Source organism: Rhinolophus sinicus, linkage group LG06 (assembly GCF_036562045.2).
Source record: "Rhinolophus sinicus isolate RSC01 linkage group LG06, ASM3656204v1, whole genome shotgun sequence".
NCBI lineage: Eukaryota > Metazoa > Chordata > Mammalia > Chiroptera > Rhinolophidae > Rhinolophus > Rhinolophus sinicus.
In genome coordinates this window covers 115215047-115237525 of record NC_133756.1, presented here as the reverse complement: position 1 = coordinate 115237525, position 22479 = coordinate 115215047, and the positions used below count along the sequence as shown (strand labels likewise).

Sequence of the window (22479 nt, the reverse complement as noted above, 5' to 3'; positions counted from 1 at the left end):
CCTCCAAGCTGAAAGTCCCCCACGTTAGGGACTCCCTTGCGAGGAACCTCTTCTGGAGGATTTCCATTCTGATGATCTCAGAGAACCCCCCACAGGGCCAGTAGGTTCATTTTCACAGCTGTTTCCTACTCACCTTCTGCCCAGAAGATCTAGGAGTTAGTGCTCCAGGCAGAAGATGAATAACACAGACCTTAGGAAGCATAAAGTCTCAGGACAGCAGACGAGATAGTGCTAGGGAGAGAGAGGCAGGCAGAGGGATGGAACAGAAGCTTCCTCAGGGTCAAATCTGTTTCCGTATTACTGGTTCCCCAGAGCCCAGCCAGGTGGGAACACTCAGTGGTGCCCCGGAGATCACTATTTGGCGAATTAATTCAGGGTTATTTCTGGCTGACCTTACTTGGTCTCAATCTTGCCTCCCCACCACTAAGTAGCAAAGCCACATCCCTTACAGTCTGGCCCTTCCTAAGCAGACTAGAACCTGTCTTCCCACCTTATGTCCCTCCTACCTCCCGCACGTCTGCCCCTCACTCACTGTTCCTGTCCCATTCAACTTCTCCCAACTTCTCCAGGACTTCAGGCCCTTCCAGGTCTCAGAGCCTTTGTGCAAACTTCTGCCCGTTGCTTCCTTCTTTGTCTGGTGAACTCTCTCTCATCCTTCAAGATGCACATCAAATATCCCCTCCTCTCCTGCAGCTTTCACTACCCTTCCTCTCGCCTTCCCACTCCTTTCAGTCAGTCACTGCAGCCTCCAAAGGGTCCCTAAAGACTGTCCTTCACTCCTTCCTGGCTGTCTCTAAAGGTTGAGCAGCTCTAGCGGGGAGCCCTGTCTCACTCCCAGAGCCTGGCATCCAGTAAGTGACAATGGTAGGGTATCATTGCTCCAGGGCCTGGTTCTAGGCATTATTGAGACCCTTAGTTTGCCCCCTCCCCATGTGGGTAAGAATAGAAGAAGTAGTAGAGGCCAACTATGGGAACCTGACTGGAGATAGAAGTGAGTCTGGGGTACAGATTATACTAAACCCACTTCTAGGGCTGTAGCAATCACACATGCCCGCCCCCAGGACACATCTGAAGGTATAATTCCCATCTTTCCATGCCCTTGCCCCCTGGCATGTGGCGTCCTGTCCCACTTAACCTCTCTTCTAGGGAAACCACCGGATATAAGACATCATTAAGGACACATTTCTCCCACGTTAAACTTTCTAACTCCCTGATGCACAAGCGATACTTCTCTGCCTTTCAGCTGAAGAAACTGGGGCAGCCATGCTGGGTCAATGAAAGGGGGAGCTGTGGGCCCTGCCTGCTTCCCCGGGGAAGCCCCAAATTGATTAATACCTACTTGGCACACTCAGCAAAATAAACATATAAAATGAGATGATTTAAAATCTTTTTTTCTTTACTGACTTATTTATAGTTGTAAGAGGTCAGAGTCCATTCTTTTTTCAGCTGTACAGAAACACCTGGCATGAGTAAAAGAGGTGGAAGTAAATTCAACTGCAGAAGCATCTGAGTATCTCTCCATCCCAAGCATGGTGTTAGGCTCTGCACAGAGAGAGATAAGGACGTTGTATGCTCAGCCTTCCAGGAGCCCCTGTGTTAGTGGAAAAGCAGGGCTTCTTTGTTCACATTCAGAGTGAAAAGACAATCTTTCAGCACTTTTCATATGCCTGGGGATGTCTCAGAGATCATTACACTGCCCCTCACAGCAACCCCAACAGGGAGGTAGTACGAGCATTTCTAGTTCCCAGATGGAGAAGCTGAGGCTCAGAGAGTGAAATGATTTGTGCCTGTAAAGCAGCCATGGGGTGGACTGGGATTTGAACTCAGGTCTCTGTAGCTCCCAACGTTGACGATCTGATTTCCATAATGGACGGGGCACATCTTTGGTCAAGCTTTCAGTGGACCTTTTTGAAGACTTTTGGAGAACCTTCAAAATTTTCATTTCATTTCATTTCATTGCCACAATCCCAGGAAACAGACATTGATGTCTCTGTTTTACCAATGAGAAACTGAGATTCAGTGTTATCCACTCGAGCTTGGAAATGAGAGTCAGGACTGAAACTCACTATTATTGAGTCTGACCTTCTAGTGAGCTGGGAGGGCCCTTCTAAGGCCATGGGATGGATAACAAGGTCTAAGGAGAGAGGGATGCTCCATGACAAGGCCTTAGGAGACCAATGGGCCACTCAGGGATAATTATGCAAGGTCTAGACCTGACCTTTGTTACCGAATCTTGTTTTAGTTCTGCCACTCTGGTGTCCTTGGGCTACTATACTGTTCCCTTGAGCCCTTGTAAATGACTCTAAATGTGCCACTGGACTCTGATATCACTGACCTCCTGGTTCTGATTGGCCCTGAATGGCCCTGTCCCACAGGCCCCATAGGCAAATTCCTATGCATCTTTCAAGCTTCCATATGGACCATATTTCCTCTGATGCTGTTTGACCCTGAAATTTCTCCCTCCACATTTCTGTGACCTTTAATGCCCATATTATGGCCATGATTCTGCTTGTTAGTAACTGTTTAGAATTTAATATTCCCCACCAGACTGGGTGCTCCTCTGGGACAGGGGCCAATACGGAGTCCTATCTGTGTGACCTGACACGGAAGGGTCCAGCACAGAAAAGGAGATTGATGTGTAACTGCTCAATGAATTAATGAAGTCACTGAACAAATGAGTGAATAATCACCATTCAAAGCCTTTCTCCTTATGGAAAGCTCAGTGATTGAACACCATCTTTATCTGTACTGTAATATAGTGAAATTGCTACAGTTCACGTTGCTGTCTCAGACTCTTGTTTCTTGTTCTAAGCAATTTCAGTCAGGAGTAGTCTTTCCTCATTTTTACATGTTAAGAAGGAACAAAAACAAACACTCAATTCCTCTGTTAACCTAAATGCCAAGCTATTAATACTTGTAAATTAGTTGATTTTCTAGAAGGACAGGGATGGATTCCTGGGGGTGATATGGTGTGAGAACTGGTCTTTTTCAGCTGGTGTCAATCTGTATCTGTTTTGGAGAAGAAAGTTTTGCTTCAGTGGAGTATTCATCCAGACATTTGTGCTGAGCTGTTTAAAACTGTAAAAAAGGGCAGGAACCATGTCTGTTTGTCCACCCCAGATCCCCAGTATTAGTGTGTTGCCTGGCACAATGGCAGGAGATTCACGGTCCTATTCATAGGGAAATGTTCGTGCTTCATCCCAAAGGGGCTCATAAATTCATCCAATACAAGCACATGATGAGGCATAACTGGGAGCTGTCATAAGCTTTGTCCTCATCACAACTTTTTTAAGTTCTCCCAAGAAAGAGGCAAGGTTAACAACAAATCCTTCGCAAACTCTTGCAAAACATAAAAGAGGAGAGAATCATTCCCAACTCATTTTATGAGACTAGCATCACCCTGACACCAAAACCGGTTAAGTATACCACAAGATAAATAAAGGAAGGAAGGAAGGAAGGAAGGAAGGAAGGAAGGAAGGAAGGAAGGAAGGAAGGAAGGAAGGAAGGAAGGAAGGAAGAATTAGATATCCCCTGTGAATATAAACAGGAAAAGTCCTATTGAGCTTAATCCAACAAATGAAAAAAGGATTATACGCTGTGATCAAGTCGGTATTTTCCCCCAGGAATGCAAAGTTAGTGTAACATACAAAAACCAATCAATGTAGTATACCACATTAAGAAAATAAAGGAGAAAATCCTCATGATTCTGTCAATAGACACAGAAAAGCATTTGGAAAAACCCAATACCCTTTCATGATAAAAACACTCAACAAACTATGAATACACGGAATCCTCAACTTGATAAAGGCCATCTTTGAAAAATCCACAGCTAACATTGTAGTAATAGTAAAAGACTGAAAGCTTTCCCTCTAAGATTAGAAACAAGGCAAGGTGTCTGCTCTCGGTATTTCTACCGCATACTGTAGTAGAAGTTCTAACCAGGGAAATTAGATAAGAAAAAGGAAGAATAAATAAATAGCATCCAGATTAGGAACAGGAAGAAATAAAACCATTTCTACTCATACATAAGAAGATCTTGTATATAGAAAACGCTGATAAACCCACAAAAAACTACTAATACTAATAAACAAGTTAAGCGAGGTTGCAGGATACAAGATCAATGTACAAAATCATTTGTTTTCTATATACTATCAATGAGCAATCCAAAATGAAATAAAAAACACAATTCTATTTATAATAGCCTCAAAAAGAATAGCATGTTTAGGAATAAATTTCAAAAATAAGGACAAAACTTCTTGATAAGTAGAAGACTTCTTTATATGGTATATGTAAAATATTGAATATTATAAAACACCATAGAAAGGGAAAGTAATCCCATGTTTATGGATTGGAAGACTTTATATTGTTTAGATGGCAGTACTCCAAATTGACTTACAGATTCAATACATTCCCTATCAAAACCCCAGCTGAACTTTTTTTTAGAAATTGACAAGTGGATCCTAAAATTCATATACAAATACAAGAGACACAGATGACTAAAAACAATCTTGAAAAAGAACGAAGTTACAGGACCCACACTTCTCAATTTCAAACTTAGTATAAAGCTACAGTAATCAAAACAGTGTGATACGAGCATCAGGATAGTCATATAGGTCATTGGAATAGAAATGAGTCCATAAATAAACCTTACATTTCTGATCAATTTATTTTTGAAAAGAGTACCAACACAATTCAGTGGGGCAAGAATGGGTTTTTCAACAAATGGTGCTAGGACAACTGTATATACACATGCAAAAGAATAAAATTGGTCCCATACCTCACAGAAGGTGCAAAGATTAACTCAAAGCGAATCATAAATTTGCACCTAAGAATTGAAAGTATAAAACTCTTAGAAGAAAACATAGGAGTAAGTCTTCATGACTTTGGATTAAGCAATAGTTTCTTAAATGTGATACCCAAAGCACAGGTGACAAAAGAAAAAAATTGATAAATTGGACTTTGTCAAAATCAAAAGCTTTTGTGCTTCAAAGAACATTATCAAGCAAGTGAAAAGACAACTCATAGAAGGGGAGAAAAGATTTGCAAATCATATATCAAAAAGTGACTGTTTGATCCAGTACATATAGAGAACTCTTATAACTCAACAATAAAAGGAAAATAATCCAATTAAGAAATGGGCAAAGGACTTGAACAGACATTTTTCCAAAGAAAACATGAAAAATGGCCAATAAGCACATGTAAAGATGCTGAACCTCATTAGCTATTAGGGAAATCCAAATCATAGCCACAATAAGGTACCACCTCAAACCCACAAGGATGGTTAAAAGAAAACAGAGAGAAAATAAAAAGGTTTGGAAAGGATGTGAAAAAATTGGAAACTTCATACATTGCTGGTGGGATTGTAAAATGGTGCAGCTACTTTTGCAACCAGACTGGCAGTTCCTGGAAATGTTAATCACAGTTATATAACCGAGCAATATCACTCCTAGGTATATACCTTCAAGAACTAAAAATATAGATCCACACGAAAACTTGCACATGAATGTTCATGGCAGCATTATTCATAATAGCTAAAAAGTAGAAATAATCCAAATATTCCTCAAATAATAAATGGACATAGAAAATGCAGTGTGTGTGTGTTTTGTGTGAGTTCAGTCATAAAAAGGAATGAAGTACTCATATATGCTTACAACATGGATGGATCTTGACAACCTATACTAAATGCAAAAAATTGGACACAAAGACACCATAGTATATTATTCTAACAATATAAAATGTCCAGAATAGAAAAATCCATAGAGATAGAAAGAAGATGCGTGGCTGCCAGAGGCGGGCGGGGAGTAGGGAGTGGGGAGTGACTGCTAATAGGGTTCCTTTCTGGGGTAATGAAATGTTCTAAAATTAGACAGTGGTAAAAAACAAAATTTGACAGTGGTGATGGCTGCACAACTCTGAATATATTTAAAAACACTGAAATGTACAATTTTAAAAAGAGTGAATTTTATGGCATGTGAACTCTATCTCAATCATGCTTATAAAAATTATGTAAGAAAGACTAGAGGGAATATGGAAAAATGGAAAGCGCTGACTTGCTAGAAGTGGAGAGATGGAAGGTGATTTAATTGTTTTCCTGTTGCTGTTGTTTTAATGATTGTGCATAACATGTGAAAAGAAGAGAAGGTGCTTACAGAAGAGGAGCAGCACGTGGGAGTCGAGGGCTCTGAGGTGGTCACCCCTTACCCTGCTCGTAGTTACTGACGGTGGGTGTGCCCTGGAGGAGGAGGGTTCGCCCCTCGGGGCCTCCATTTCCTTTCCTGGGAGTGGGAATAACACCAACCTCACAGGGCTCCAGTGGGGATTACGTGCCCAGAGCAGATAAGCAGCAGATACTCACAGGGCTCATTTCTTTTTGTCTTCCTATATTTATTCAAAAAACCACAGAGCACCCCTTACATACTGGAGACATAGAGGAATTAAGATGGGATGGACTTTGTTCTCAAATATCTTGGAGTTTAGTGAAGAAGAGAGACACATAAATTACTAAAACAAGTTCATTGGGAAGGGTCATAGTAAAGACATCCACAAACAGCTTGTTGGACAAGCTATCCACATGGACCAAATACATTTGGGAATTTGTATTGGGAGTGATGGGTGAAGGGGCCAGACCAAGAAATGGAAACTCACAGAAGAAAGAAATCCATCACCACAAATCACGTTTGCTCTATAGCATGCTCTCACATGTGTAATCACATGCAATGCTCAGAGAGTAGCAGCAAGGGAAGTATTATTACCCTACTTTAGAAATGAGAACACTGAGTCTTGCAGGATCAAGAGAGTGTACTGTTTTCATAAAGTCAGCTCATGGGGCAGGACCTCTTTGCCACAATTGCCTCTTCTTCAGAACAATCTTGGCTACATGCTACTGAGAAGGAAACCTGGGGGAGGATGGTGAAGACTCAGAAAATGAGCAGGGTTTTCTCCAAATCAGGGCTGGTAAGAGTATGTAAACTGTCCCTTCCAGGGGTCCAATGAGAAAGCATGCCAGATGGAGACCCTAAAAGCTAATCAGCTCTGGGTTATCCCACAAAAGATTTAATGCATTCCCTGAGGAAATATCTAGGATCAGTAGGTCATCAATGTCTAGTAAACATGTCTCCACTGATCTCACTATGTATTGAGTTAGACATGGGGAACGAAAACGTGGTATCATTTATAGTGTCTGTGATGTACAGGGCATTATACAGGGTGCTTCCCCAACAGTAGGCACTTGAGACATTACAGTGGCCACTTTCTACATTGACATTGAGGTAGCGCTGAGGACCAGAGAGGTCAAGTGCCCTGACTAGGTCACACAGAAAATCCGTATTAGAGGGAGCAGTCAGGACTCAGACTAGCCTCTCTTTCCACTCACCAAGAGGATTGTAAATTCCTCTGTGCAAAAATGTCATGGACTCAGGGGCAGAGGACAGAATCAACCCATTGACTGTAAGAGCTCAGAAGCCCCACAGCATCATGAGGATGTGAGGTGTATGTCTTCCAGTTACACAACACTGAAAAATCACCAGTCCACATCACAAGGGTGAGGGGGATACTGGTTTTATTGCTCCATCTGAAAGGGCTTAGCTTCCTATATGGCACAGACCAGGAGCCTTAACTGGCATCTTTAACCACAGCCTAATTGATGTTTTGATGGAACTGGCTCTCGGCTAAAAGCAGAAGACCTCCCATTACCAAATGCATCTTCCTTGGGGGAAAAAAAGATGACAGGTCGCAGCACAGCATTCAGAACAGAGGCCCAGGTGAGTCCTCAATGATGCTGCCAGACTTTCAGCGACTTGCCTGCTGGACTGGCCGAAGTCTCATTCATCAAGAGCCATAACAAGTCCATTAGTTGGCTCCAGTGTCAGCCCTATCCCATCAATTCTGACAGTGAGTTTGTGATCCCAAAGGCTTCTTACCATTGGATAATCTTTGGAAATGAATGGGTAGCTTACAGGCTCAAGGGTTGGGCTGCACTCAGCACTGTGTATGGACCCGGTTCCGGGAACGTAGGAGCTTTGCCAATCTGCCCGGTGGGATCAGGCGGCTCCCAGCACTCTGCAGTGATTCACAGTGACCTACAGGATTAACAACTGACGTCTGTAGAGTTCTCAGCCAGGCAAGACACAATAAGGAGAACATGGAGTCATCCAGGTATCACCCCAACAAATATCTCTAAGGAAGAGAAGAAAGAACACAGACTTTGGGAGCTAATGGATCTAAGATAAAGCCCAGCCCTGTCCCTTGAGAGATGTCTCATCTTCAGAAAGCATCATAACCTCTCTAAGCTCCCATTTTTTTACTGACTAAACATAGATGTCATTTGTTGTTGTTATGAAGGCCAGAGAGGCTAATCGGATGGACAGGTTCAGCAGGCAATGGGTCACGTGAAACTGGGTGAAGGAGGGATGTCTGCGGTGGGCTGTTGATTGAAATAGTAAGAACTAATGAGATGATGGGCATGTGGAGGGGGGGGCGGGAGGAAACGAATCGTGGGGAAAATTGCATTTAGTAGGGTAAAAGAAAAACAATTCAGAGCCTAGATGGAATGTGGTCAGAGGGGATAATAAGGAAAACAGTAAGAAAATCACATTTTCCAGTAGACACGTCAGGGAAATTGTCTAAGGTCTACCAACTGTTCGATCTGGAAAGAGTTATCATAACACTGGAGACTCATTCTTACACCATCAATAACGTCTCCTTCCGATGCAGAGGCCAGAGGAAGCAAATGGCTTCCTCCTCACGCACCAGTCCCAACTGACTGATAATGTTTACCTGGAGCACTGCATTTGAAACAGTTCTGAGACCTCATCTGAACACAGTGCTAAAGAGAGCTATTTCAATTAGTGACGTCTGCAGTGGGATAGAAAGAAAGAATGGCAGTCTGCTTTCTATGTGTAGTGGGTGCTGGGATGTGCTGCTAAGAAAGCCCCCTGGGAGGCAGGCACTCATTCCTCCCGCTTCAGGGACTGTTGATGTTGGCTGCTGACTGTTCTCAGTTGAGTCCTTCTCTGGGAATGGCCCTCGGCCCAAGAGAGCGGCCTCACCCGGCGGCAGTCCACAGCTGTTGCTGCAGAGGGCGGTCAGGCCAGCTCCCCTTGACTCAAGGAGGGTTATTTGAAAGGTCATCCCAGCTGCAGAGCTTCCTCTGGGGTCAGTTGCTGCCTCTGTTATGACTGCATTACAGTTCAACTCCTCCCTTGAGCTAATCTTACTTCCTTTACTCTTTTCCAGGTGCGGAATCTCAGGGCAAGCCCAGCAGACTTGCTGCATGCCGGTCCCTGTCCGGGAGCCTGGTCCCAGGAACCCAACCTCACACATCCGGGATTGGCCACTTCTGCATGAGCTGTACCTCTCTATGCCTAGCAGACAGCTTGTCATCTGTTTTCTTACTCCTCAACCATGGCTGGCTGTTAGCCAACAAGAACAACACGTGATCCATCCGCTTTCCCTTTTTCCCTTGTTTGCAAGGAAACTCGAAGATAGGTTCTCCAGTCTTCCTTGCCCATGTAGAGGTAAATCTGCTTTAGTCTTGGAGGCTCTCTAATCTAAAAATGACGGGTTGGCTCTCTTCCCATTTTCAGGCAATGCTCCTCCCATCTTATAACCCTGGAAGAGAAAGCTTTTGTCTCTGACTCAAATTATAGATTGAAGGTGTCACCAGGAGGAGGAACAATATATTTTAACGATTTTCATTGGCATGATGCTTTCAACTTAGATGTATTTTACAGACACAGCAACTTTGGAAAGTTATTTTTCATTTGAACAAAAGGTACAGAGAGGCTAAATGATTTCCCAGCTGATTGTCAAACCTAGACTAGAATCTGGGTTTGTTGACTCCCAATCATATAGATTCCAACCATAGGCAGAAACTGCTTAGCTGTTCTCTGCTGCTTGCACAGGGTCTTTTTATGATTTTTAGAAAACACTGACACACTGAAATTAGCTCAGGAGACCCTCTTTCATTCCCCTGTTCTACTTTGGCAAAATCCTGGTCATATCCCAGACCAAGTACTGAAGAGCATCGTGGAATCTAGGAGATGACCTAACAGTCCAGCATCAGAATCCCCACTACAGCTCTGACAAGTGTCCATCTTGTTCCTGTTTGGTTCATTCTCTTAATAGGGAGCTCACTGCCTCACAAGGACTGGTCATTCCATTGTTTCCTCATCTGTACAATTGGAACGGTATTAAGAAGCGGAAGCTGAAACATTTAAATGAGATGATGAAAGCAAATCACACAGTGTAGTACCCAGTGCACAGAAGTACTCAGTGAATGGAAGGTTTTTTTTCCCTATTCCTCTTAGATATAGAATAAGAGAAGAGAATTAGCTTGTAGGAAGAGCACGCTCAGCTCCAGACATGTTACTTGGAAATTAGTCCCGCCACAGCCTTGAGACAGAGCTCGAGAATTACCGAGCTTTGGAGTGTGGGCTCTGCAGCTAGACCACCTGAGTGCGAGTCCAGGCTCTGCCGTTTAGCTGTGTGACCTTGGAAAAGTCACTCTGGACCTCAATTTCCTCATCTATGAGGACAGAATAATGGTACCAATCTCAGGAGGTTGTCACGTACATGCTTAAAATTTTGGCAGACACTTGGGTAGATACCAGTTGTCATTTTTGTCATCATTTCCATCTTACACAAGGAACCTGAGGCCAGAAGACTGAGCCATTTCCCCAAGGTCAAACAGGTAATGAAAAGAAGAAACTGGTTATAAATCCTGGTCTGCCTGAGCCTCAAATGCACGCACTTGCCTTTATATAACATTACTTCTGCCATTGCTTTTGCTTGTTTTTTTTTTTTTCTTTTTCAAGAAAGGGAGAAGAAAAAAACAAACACTCATAAGGATTTCTGCTAGAAAGTCTGGCACATCCTGCTCAGTTGAGAGAGCAGTTTGTTCATGAAGGCACAGCTGAGTGAATCTTGGAGTCATGTCCACCAGCAGGCAACAAAACATGCTACCTGCCAGCTAAAGAGACATACCAGGGGATAAGACAGAAAACACTAACGCTGCTCTCAGGTCTGCCACTGCCGTAAAACCAGGGCTTTGGTGACAGGGGGAAGGATGGGCAAATTACTGAGCCCCATTTGGCCACATGGGCTAGTGACAGTCGGGTGACTGCAGCCGTAGGATGGATGGAGAAGAACAGCAAGCACTTTTCAAACACAGCAGACCCATTTCAGTGCTGTGCAGTAGTGGTTTACAGGCTGGTTGCTGGGGGAGGTGCCTGTGTTTGGATGCAGGTGGCATAAGACAGTGCCTTCTGGCTCTGCACAAATGAAGGCTTGCAAGCAGGAGTGAGATTCAAAATAGTTAACCCTTGATATGGCACAGACAGCAACCAATCAGAGGAGACACAAGGACCAATGAGAACTGATGTTGGCTTTAAACAAACAGCAAGACTATGGGAGTACATCCCAGCCAAACAGCAGTCTTGGCAACAAGGAAGGCCAACGAGCAAACAAGGAGAAGAGAATCAGCAAGGTGGGGGCCCGGGAGTCAATAGAGAATTGTCTCTCTCCAAAGGAAGTCCCAGAGAGGATTCCACTAAACCTCCAGAGATACGCAGAGCATAGTTTAAAAACCACTGCTGTGGGGGAAAGTGTAAGTGCCTTCAAAGTCCAGATTCCAGGTCCAGGAAGGCCACTCCCTCTGGGGAGCACAGGGCTAGCCTCTAGAAGAGCAAAGCTCTGACTCCACTGACTCCACCCAAAGACACGTCCATAACTGTCCTAACGGATATGCCATCACGCTGTCATTCTGCTTACTTTGCACTTAGCCAAGGAGTGTTCAGCTGTGGTCTTCTGAAGCAGTTGTTTCTGTTCTGGCATTTAGGTGAGGGCCCCAGCACTCCTCACTGGACTCCCTGGGACTCAGGACACAGCCTGGATTCATGCAAAGTGTGCCCAACCTCATCTGAGGTCAGTGGTTGGAATCCTAGTCCTGCTCAGGCATGCCCCCCCCCCCCCCCCCCCCAGGCTCGCCGAGCAAGTGCCCTTGGTTTCCAATTCAAATCTGCCTCTCGGTTGCTTAACTTTCACTCAAAGCACATGCTCCTCCTATCTGCTGGACACAATCACAAGGGGTCAATTATTTTGTGGCCATGAAGCTGGAGTACCACTTCTTCATCTTGCATAAGATAAACCTCCCCCTGATGAAACCAGTCATTGGTCCATGAGGTCTTGTAGGAAGGTACTAGAAGGAAAGGCCCCCTCTTGAGAACACCGCACCAAGGCCTTGCCCCTTTCCTGGCCCCACCCACCAATGAGTCTGTGGTAGCATACCTGCCAAGCCCAAGCAATTCCCCCAGAAAACGCCACTGAAACACTTTCCCACCGTTATCCACGAAGCTCAAAAGATCGTGCCTCTCGATGTTGACTTTGTCCTTTCCTGTGTCTTCTAAATCAGGTCTCCTCTTCAAGAAGGACACCTTTGTCTTGTTAATTCTATTAGTGGCTCTTCATACTGTCTCTCCTCCATGACTATGGCCTCCCAGCCTTCTCCAGCTTCATTCCTTCTGGATGGAAACCTCACACAGCCCTGGATCTGCAGGCACTGGATTTGAGTGACAGGAATTCACTGATGGAGCCATGGGCATCAGCTGTGGCTGGGAGGTGTGCTGGGACACTGGGGGAGACCCATGCCTCTGGGCACTGCAGCTGGGTACCAAGCTCTCCTACCATTAGCCTGAGTCTCATACCCAGCTCTGTCACTTACTGGCTGGGTAACACGGGGAAGTTACTCAAAACTCTTTGAGCCTCCATTTTCTTCAGTGTAAAATGGTTATAATCGTACCTATCTTACAGGGTTATTTAAATAATTAAAAAAAAATACACGTAAAGCACTTAGTGCCTTGCCTAGCACACAGGCAGTGACGGGTAAAGTTAGCCATGATTAATATTGCTAATCAGTCACACACTTACTGATCAGCTGCTATAAACCCTGTACCCTGCTGGAGCTTCTAGTTTCTGCCTTCGAGAACCGCACCATCCAGTCAGAGAGGACCACAGAAGAACCAACAAGTAGGGTGCCATATGGTGCTTTACTTGTGATTACTTTTAAGAGAACTATTGCAAGTAACAACGCGTTTTTTTTTCTTTCTGCTAGCCATTGTGCGCTGCATGCTTTGTAGAGGTGAAGAGGATAAGCTTTCTAGTTCAAATACTTGGGTTCAAATCCAAGCATTTTCACTAAATATTGATGTACTCTGAGGCATGATCACTTCTTTGAAACTTAATTATCTCATCCGGAAAATGGATATAAAGATTAGAAAAATAATATACCTAAGACGCTACCCCAGTGTCTTACAACAGTAGTTCCTTAATAAACGCCTTTCAAAGCAGTGAGCAAGGGTGTTTAGAGAAATGGTGCTGATGGCTATTGTCCACTGCCCTGGACGGTCTGTCTGAGAAGCTCTCAAGGTCAAGGCAGCATGTCCACCTGAGGTGTGTGGCAGGCCTCTGAGGTTTAGTGGCTTATTTGGTTTGCAGCCAGGTCTGAGCCAATGACTGCAGCTCCAGGGATGAGAGGCTGGCCAATCCACTGGAGTTGCTGGCAAGAACTAGGCAGAATGTTCCAAATAAGGCAGGCCCCCCAGGACCAAGGCACCGGGAAATTGAGTGGGGCGGAGAAGTTAGAGGCCAAGCTAGGATTTCAATGCAGGCCTGCTATATTATACAAGCCATGAGCACCACACCTGGGATGATCGGCTGCCTGGAGCTGGAGGTTCCTTTGCAGACCACAAAACACTGGCTGCCCCCTCCTGCACACTCAGCTCTACGCCAGGTACCCCTAGGCTGGGGTGAACAGGGACCACATAGGCAGAACTCCACACCTCACAGAATGCATTACCTCTGAGAAGGAGCCAAGCCAATCAGAACACACCAGCCCCAGAACTGAGCCAGTGCACGGAGAAGAGCAAAACTGCACAAACCCAGACTTGTTTACAGGAATGAACATTCTTGTAGCACGGCCTGATAAGCCTGCTGCTAAGCCTGCCTAGCTTCCTGTCACAGAGTGCCTTGCTCTCAGCTCAGGAAAGATAATCGCTCTGGGAACCAGCTTCCTTAGGAGACCTGGCAGAATGCTTTCAGTCTAGAGCGAAACCTACCTTTCAACAGAGCTTCTCCTCCTCCCATGTCAGACAAGGGGAAACCTAATCCATAAAGGAAAGGGTTTGCACACTCACAGTCCTGCTGGGTGTCGGGGGCTGTAAGTGACCCTCAGGGAAAGGAAGGAGCCCCGGATCTCTCAGCTCAGAGCACCTCTAAACAAAGCCCCTAAAGTTTCCTGCTGGGACAACGCAAGACACAGGACGCTCGGATTCCAGGTGCACCGCAGCTATCATCTGTCAGTCCTGACACCAGTCCTGTCTGTGTGCAGGTCCAAGTGGAGAGATCAGACAAGCACCCCATAGGGGCAGGGGCTGGGGAGAGCTGGGAGGGGGAGACCGGGCTTTGGAGAGACCAAGACGAATAGTAGGAGTTTTTATCTGACCCCAAAGAACAGGACAAGGGATTGCTGTGTGATCCAAGCCGGGATGAAAGAATGGCTGGCCTCCCCTTGTAATCAAAGAGTTTAATGATGCTTATTAAAAGCCCATTTCTGGGCCCTGTTGAAAAATTACACCCCTAAGTGTTTTCTTTTTTTTCATAAGAATTGCTTCCTAGAGATTACACACACACACCCTCACAAACTCACGCACCCGTACTTCCCACAAATCCCACACATCCTATACACGGAGGTACATCGTCATCACAAATGGCCACAACTCACTACAAACACACAGGCTGCAAAACAGAAAAACCAGGCCCAGTCCCTGCGGTTGTTCAGACTTTGAAGTTCCAGACTTTGAGGGAGCCCAAGAGCTTCCTGCTCAAGCAGTTGTCATCCCCACAAACAAACAGCACAGCCTCTAATCCGTATCATTCTCCACATCTTGCCTGAGGCCAGGCAACTCTGCACCAGCGGAAGCTACCGGGATCCTTAAGCTTTGGTGGAAAGCCACAGCTCAGTAGGGTCATGGCAGAAGAAGGGGGCTGTGCATGCAGGCCCAGGGCAGAATCTCTCTGATATGCTGCATCCCAGCCCCTAGAGGAGGGGGCCCAGGTCCTGAGCCCCAGGGCATGTTTTCCTCGGGTTATCAACTTACCCAGAGCCCAACGCTGCTTTCACTCTTAGGCAGAGAAGGCACTGCTTTCTGGAATAATCCATCAGACACCGGAAAGAACCCCTTGCAGAAAACTATTCCTCCAGCAGCATGGGGGCCATCCTGGTACTGATCTCCCCAACATTTACTCACTGCTAAAGGGCAGAGCCCAAAAACACCCGCTCAAATGCTAAGCTGTGGGAACACTTTGCTGCTATTAGAAACAAACACTTTGCAGTCAGTAAATCTGGGTTTCGGGTCAGCTCTAACCCTGACTCACTAAGTGGCCTTGGCTCCTCTGCGAAACGGCAATAACTTCTTTTCATCTTATGGAATTTGGGGGAATATCACAAAATGCCCTACAGACTGCAAACTCCAACGCAGTTGCTAGAAATTCTCATGATGAGACAGTAATGAGGAAATGGGGCTATGAGCGGCTCAAGGGGAAAGCTTATATTGTACTTATCTTGTTATCCCCTGTGCCTGGCACAGAGGCTGACCCCAAATATTTTTTTGGGGGAAACAGTTTGGAAGAATGAATGGCTCCATGAATTAAGTGGCTTGTTCAGGGTCACAGAGCAGCTTATGGTGGACTGGAACCCAGATTCCCTGACCCCGTACCCTAGTCCAGGGTTCTATGCTCTAGACACATCGAACAGTTGGGTCCATTGAAGGGTCAGGGATGTCACATTAGCCACAGCACGGGCCAGGCTTGAATGAGCTCTGGATCCGTTTCCAGGGAAAGATCCAATAAGGGCCAGGCAATGCCTAAGAGGGCTTCACCAACTCACATGTTAAACATTCCAATTCCTCAGTGGGAACAAACTGAAACCACAAATGCCCAAATGCCTCAAACCAACTCATCTTATTTCCTGGCTTGAATTGCACAAATCAAAACAGTCACGAGATTGGGACAGTGGGTCTGCAGCGATTTGCAAATCAGACGTGTATGTTATTTCAGGCTCACTTTCAGCGTTATCACTTACCTACTGACCAAGTGTCCGAGAGACCACTAGCCCTCTCTGATTCTCCGTTTTTCCATCTGCAAAACAAGAAGACAATCTCAATTAATCTCTTGAGACCACTGGACTAAAATGCAACATAGGTTTTATACCTAATATTGGTTACCAATTGTTTATGATCACATGTGACTGGGGAAATTGCTAATGGTCAGGGGCTAGAAGGCAATTATTTCAAAAACGAAGTGTGATCATTAATAGTTATGTGACAAGCAGGGCACTGATGGTGCCCATCTCATGGTACAAAAAAACTCAGCCTCCCAATCATTTTGGCATTTATTTTTTATAGATGTCAGAATGCAAAAGACCATTAAATATCAGGAGAAATAGAGCAGAGAAAAATGCCACTACCTCAACATCTCACTTCCAAGATTTTGGGGGTATGTTTCCAATTTTTTTCCCCTATAAATAGAGTTGACCATTTTGCAGAGCGGGGGCTATGAAGATGCATGACACTGAAAAGTACCAGCCAGATCCTGCTTTCCCCTCCCTGACCCCAGTGTGATACCGTGACTGCTGCCCGCATTTTCACTTGATTTTCATTCCCATGTATTTGTCAGTTTCCCTAAGACTTTTCAGGCTCATGGTCATGTCTCTGGCAGACACGTGTGCACCCCAGAGCCCAGCAGAGTGAGGAACACGTGACTTCAGAATCGGGGTTCAGTTACCTCATCTGGAAAATAAGGAAACTAGACTGGCCAATCTGAGAGATCACTGAAGGAAACTCATATGTTTGAGTACCTACTATGTGACAGCTATTGAGCCCATAATACCTACAGATAATATCTCATGATCCTCATAACCATCCTGGGAGATTTTACAGGCGAGGAAAATGCAACTCAGTGAGTTTCAATGATCCATCCAAAGCCGGCTGTGGTCATTTTGGTACCACTTTCACAGTTTTTGTCATATCCATGTCTTACCTCTGCTATCATTAATTTTTCTAAATCGATTCACACTTTCTGCTTAACTTTACTTTCAATGGATTTTTAAAAAAGTTTCTGCAGCTCTTTATTTCTGCCCTTTCTCTCTCTCTGGTCCAATGACAGGCAACCTTTAGACTAAGATGGAGTCTATAATTGCAAAATGGTAGCTAACAATTTAAAGGAATTTTTAATTATGATGATACCGTGTAAACTATCTATGAAGTCATGGTCTGAGGTGCTGTTTATACATATGCCGGGGGTGCCAAAAAACTGTATACAAGTGGACACTTTGGTCAACGTTGCTCAAGCAGTAGTTTGCTGTAATCAGAAGTGTCTGGACACTGATGGTAACCACTTTGAGCACCTCTTGTAATTGCAGAATTCAAATGTGACTTGTATTCATCTTTTGTTATCGGTATATATTGAGTATTACAATTTTAATACAGTTTTCCTTTCTCAAAATGTGTATACATTTTTTTGGCACCCTCTGGATATTTTTAATGCTCATTAAAATTAATAGCTTTGAAATTTAAAATGCTCATCCCTGCAGTACCTGCTCCCAGCCGTATGCCTACTTTCTCTTGGGAAGACTGGTCTAAGGTCCCTCACTATGCTGCAGCCACATCTCAGAACCTAAGTTTGTCATATTTCAAAGCTGAAAGGCCAAATCACCTAAAGCTTATGGTATGTCAAGAAAGGTGCCTAAGGTCACACAGCTAATAACTGAAGGCCCTGGGATTTGGGTACAATTTGCCCTCTTCTGACCCTGTGCTCTGTGAGTGTACCCAGTTCCTCCTCTGGCCCCCATCAGACCCCAGATATGCAATTCCATGTCATCATGCCACCAATTAAGTTCCGTTTCCCAATCAAGGAAGGGTCATTCAGTTGTTAGGTCACCAGCTTTTCCATAAAGTGACTAGACTATATTAACGCCAATTTAAGTTCCCAAAAGGGCACTTTGGTAAGAAGCTGCTAATACCAAGTTTAGAAAATGTGAAGTGAAAGTGATTCTTTATTCAAAGATCCAAAATAGTAACCAAGGAAATAGAAAGGGCTGATAACATAGCATCCAGAAATACTATTGCCACTGAAGATGAGTATAAAATCCCAACCGAGTCAGGGGAAGTAGGAGAAAGTGGCAAAGTGACTGTACTTGGACACTGATCGAAGCTGTTGAGTGTCTTTCTAGAGCTCTACACTTCCCTTTCCTGTGTCATCTGGTTTAAAATTAATTGGCATGAATTTTTTATGACCAGAAAGCAAACACACTGAAAGGCCTACAGAATTGGCTCAGACTTTCTATCTGGAGAGTTCTCCATGTCTCACTGAATATGAGCTACAAAGCCCTACAGAAACAGAAAAACAAACAAATATGACCCTGATTATTCATACGCCATCCAATGATACCTCTTCCAAGAAGGCATCTCCACCAACCAAGTCAGTATTTGTCAGTCAGTCTCTGGGTTTCCCTTATGACAACACTTTAATTAAAGCCTCTATTATATTGCAGCTATCGTCTTTTCTTCTTTTAAAATATTACATTTTTATTTACCCAAATACAATGAAAACTCACCTACCATTAGCAATATGAGTTTAGATGTATTTCCTTCTAAACCTTATCTAAGTACCCATATACACAGATATTCACAAACACACACATCCATAATAGTTTACAAAATGGGATCATAATATACACATTAATTTTCATTTACTTTTAAATAGTTACATAGATGCACAATGAATCCCCTACTGATGAACATACAGGTTTTTTCCAACTTTTCACTGGCATACTTTAATATTTTTGTACGCATATCTTTATGTGGTTGTTTGGTTATATACTTAGATATACTGCTTAATATTTTACCAAATTTGTAGCTAATATTTTACCAAATTTGTAGCTTCCCGCCCACAAAAGACTGTATCATTCTCCATTTCTACCAACAGTACGCAGGCATGCCAATTCCTCATGCTTTCATCAATCTTAAGCATTAGTGTGCAATTTTTTTTTAATCTTTGCCAATGTGATAGGTAAATAGAGCCCAGCTATTTTAATCTGCATCTTTTGAATATCAGTTGAACATCTTTTTCTATGCTTTTTGGCCATTTGTACTTCTTTTGGGCACAGCAAGTTCGCTGCCCCTTTCCCCATTTCTTGGTCGGGTATCAGTCTCTTTCTTGTTGAGTACATAGAGTTTACCATTTGTCTTTTGCCTTGATCCTTTTTGTTAGCTTTCTTCCAGTGCGTTCAATCACAGTAAATGGCCCCACTATCTCCTAGCTGCCCCACCAGAAACCTGGTGTGGAGCTGCCCTGACAAGGGTCCTTTCAGGCATCAACTGCAAAACCACCCAAACACCTGCCTTGACACCTCCTTGGATGTCACTACCCACAGCCAAGCAGTCACAAGGTCCTATCCATCCTGCTTCCTAAGTACTTGTAGATCTTAATTCGGTTCCTTTCCCCCCTCTCTAGCACCACAATCAACATCTTCTCGCGCTGAGACTGCTGCACATTCTAACTGGTCGTCTACACCCTCTGCTCCAATTCTCTCACCATCCAGAAGCTAGAGGGATTTTTTTTTAAAAATGTAAATTGGATCATCTCCCCTGCCTAAAACCCTTTAACAGCTTCCTCCTTTCCAAGGAAGATCAAATCCAAAGTCTATAAGGTGCCACTGTGCCTTAGACGGCTGTGTCTAGGACCCAATTTTTACACTGCTCGGGTCTCTCAATACCTCCATCTCCCCTTCAGTCTGTGTACTTAGTCACACTGGCTCCCTTTCAGGTCCTCAGCTGAGCCCTACTTCTCCGCAATTCCGGGTCATGCCTCCTTTCAGGAAGTCCCTGCTGCCCCTGCCCACGAGGTCCCAGGGACCCTGGGCTCAGAGCTGCTTCCTGAGTTCTAAGGATCTCCTTTTCAGATGTGGACACTGACGTCAGGAAACTGTTGATTGAAACTGCGCGGGTCGTATTGCTGCCAGATGTCTGAGCGAGGAGGAGCTCTCCCAGAGGAACGTGGTCTGTAATTTCCAGCTTGATCATTGTTGGGGAGTGGATTTTTCCCTGGACTTCTGCGGCTGATCAGGCCCTCAAAACCTGCTCACTTTAGCTTTCTCCCGGGTGTTTCAAAGATTTTTTTCCCTTTTCACTCCCCTTAGTCAGATTTCTTTTTTGTGTGTAAGATCAGGGTGGCATGAAGCAATTTTGGATGAGGAAATTGTACTCTGGCCACACGGCCTCAGCTCAAACAACCCAACAACGCACTATGGCTTGGCAGGCGCGAGAGTGAAATACTGATGCATTAGCTGGCCTTCAAAAGACTGGCCATGTCCCCCTGGGTTCCCTAACTCAAGTTGCCCCTCCAGCCAGGGACACTCTGCCTTGCTTTCAGAGCAAGGCAGTTCCTGTGTTGTACAGCAGAGATAATGATGGGTTTTATTATTTACCTAAAAACACGGAAAGTCCAACAATGATCCAATATGTTGCATGGTATTGTTACTTCTTTCCAATCAGGCCTATGGAACCATGTCAGAGAGCCTTTTTAATTTTTAAAAACCAAGCAAATCAGCTCTCCTTGAAACATCAACTTTCCTACTCACCCTTTCATCAACAAGCAATTGCTGGCTGCCTACTCTGGGGTCAGACCCAGACTGGACTTGGTGGTCAGGACGATGGAAACAGCATGAGTCTGACCCATGTTCAAATCTCAGCTCTGACTAAGATGACTTAACCTCTCTAAGCCTCAGTGTCCTCATCTGCAGAATGGAGATCACTACCCCCACCGTCCAGGGCTGCTGTGAGAACTCTGTGGAATAGCACTTCTCAAACACCTCGCTGGGGCTTGCCCGTTGGGCCTGAGCAGCATGCACTGCTTTTATAATTTCCACCACTAATGCTGGTGAATAAGACATGCTCCCGGCACTAAAAGGTACCAAGGTAGGATGCGGAGACTGTGATCTACAGCAGGACACAGCCGGGAACGGGTCAATCCTACCAGGATAGGACTGGGTAAGACCGGCTTCAGGCAGGGCTCATGAGTGCAGTGTTTGCAAAACAGAAAGGTCCATGGCAGGAGATAGGAAATGTGGCCCCATTCTGAGATGTGCAAGCAGCAGAAAGAGAAGTGGGACCTCTGAGAGCATGGGTATTACGAAGAATGCAGAGGGGGAGCCTGGGGGGCCTCATGTGCCAGGTTCTAGCAATGAGCTAATCCATCAAAGGGTTGTAAGCTGGGCAATGATGGGGCCACGTTTGTCCTTGAGATCAATCATTCTGGCTGCAGTGAGGACAGACGGGAGGGTGAGGCTAGCGCAGGGAGAGCCATGGAGCCAAGGCTGATCCAGGGCCAATGGGAGGATCCTTAGTCTATCCATGAGGCTGCTCGTGGCCCCTGCCCAGCTCCTCACTGCAGCCTGACTGCAGTGGCCTGGTTACCAGAGGTGTTGGGCACGGCTGCTGTTGGAGCTGCCCTGACAAGGGTCCCTCAGACATCAACTACAAAACCACTGCAAAAACCCTGGTCCTTTCTGACTCAGCTGTGCCCAAGCATCCTCTTCTGTAGGTCTTTCAATTCCCCTGCCATCTCATGCCCCTTGCCTAGAGCCACTGACAGCGTGGCTGAGAAGCTGTTCCAGCCCCAATCAGTCAAATTCAATTCCATCAAGTGAAATGATTTTTACGGGTGGACGCAGGCTCAGTGTTGAGGGTAGCAGGAGATGGTAGCAGACAAGGTCATGGGCCCAAGAGGTTTATAGTCAAGGACACACAGGTCTGTGTTGTAACCCAAAGGTGAGTGCTGGATATGCTCAAGGAAGGGCCAAGTGACACGGCTGCGGGGACAAAAGAGACAGAGCTGTGGATTCTCCTTGGCAGTATCAGAAAAGCTTCGTGCAAGAAGTGGCACTTGCCTGGGTCCTGGAGGCTAAAAAGGCATTTGATCAGCACAGGAAAAGGGAATTCCAGGCTCAGGGAGGGCATGTGCGGAGGACGTGGACAAGGAGGAGGTGATGCCAGGCAAAGGGAGAAGCGGGGCTGACGTCCGCCTGCGAGGGGCCTGATGTCACTTTCCAGTTTCTCCCCTAAGGCACAGGAACTGTGGTTACATAAGAGCAGAGCAGGAACTGATTAAGCACCACTGTGCATCTGGCAATGGGCATTATATTAACTCCACATAAAGCCATTTAGTTTGAATTTTATAACTATCCTGGGAGGTACATATTATCACCATCCCCATTTTAAAACTGAAGAAACTAAGGCTCAGAGAGATTACATGACATGCCCAAGGCTTCGGAGGCAGGAAGAGAGCGCCCAGAGCTAAATTGGAGCGCCATAAGCTTCCCCCCATATAACACCGTCTCCCTAAATGATGGAGGCAGATGCTTAATAC

The 22479-nt window shown here is 45.0% G+C and overlaps 1 protein-coding gene across 14 annotated transcripts in view; it reads right to left on the bottom strand.

Annotated features, from left to right (window-relative positions):
• TENM4 (teneurin transmembrane protein 4) overlaps positions 1-22479 on the bottom strand; it is a 972743-nt gene that overhangs the window by 553997 nt on the left and 396267 nt on the right. For all 14 annotated transcript variants that reach the window (XM_074335694.1, XM_074335699.1, XM_019726370.2 and 11 more), the window contains exon 2: positions 16136-16191. The gene's annotated coding sequence lies outside the window, so the exon portion shown is untranslated. The remainder of the gene's footprint in view (positions 1-16135; positions 16192-22479) is intronic.